Raw genomic sequence first — 776 nt, forward strand, 5'->3', positions numbered from 1 at the left:
GTATGCTCAGAACTCACTCTTGTCAATATAGTGCCATTTTGGATCAGAATATGAGTTCTCTCAGAAAGAGTCCCAGTTTTCTGATTTTCAAAGGAGAGTTTTGGTGTAGCTAAAGGAATAAGAAAACAAGTAAATGATGCGTCTCCTTCAACATTTAAGAGTCTCTACTTCTTATTTGTATGCTCAGAACTCACTCTTGTCAATATAGTGCCATTTTGGATCAGAATATGACTTCACTCAGAAAGAATCCCAGTTTTCTGATTTTCAAAGGAGAGTTTTGGTTTAGCTAAAGGAATAAGAAAACTAGTAAATGATGCGTCTCCTTCGACATTTAGGAGTCTCTACTTCTTATTTGTATGCTCAGAACTCACTCTTGTCAATATAGTGCCATTTTGGATCAGAATATGAGTTTTCTTAAAACAAGTCCCAGTTTTCTGATTTTCATAGGAGAGTTTTGGTGTAGATAAAGGAATAAGAAAACAAGTAAATGATGCGTCTCCTTCGACATTTAGGAGTCTCTACTTCTTATTTGTATGCCCAGAACTCACTCTTGTCAATATAGTGCCATTTTGGATCAGAATATAACTTCTCTCAGAAAGAGTCCCAGTTTTCTGATTTTCAAAGGATAGTTTTGGTGTAGCTAAAGGAATAAGAATACAAGTAAATGATGCGTCTCCTTCGACATTTAGGAGTCTCTACTTCTTATTTGTATGATCAGAACTCAATCTTGTCAATATAGTGCCATTTTGGATCAGACATATTGCCACGTGTATTAG

The sequence above is a fragment of the Eutrema salsugineum genome, unplaced genomic scaffold, assembly GCF_000478725.1.
Source record: "Eutrema salsugineum unplaced genomic scaffold, Eutsalg1_0 scaffold_224, whole genome shotgun sequence".
Classification (NCBI taxonomy): Eukaryota; Viridiplantae; Streptophyta; class Magnoliopsida; order Brassicales; family Brassicaceae; genus Eutrema; species Eutrema salsugineum.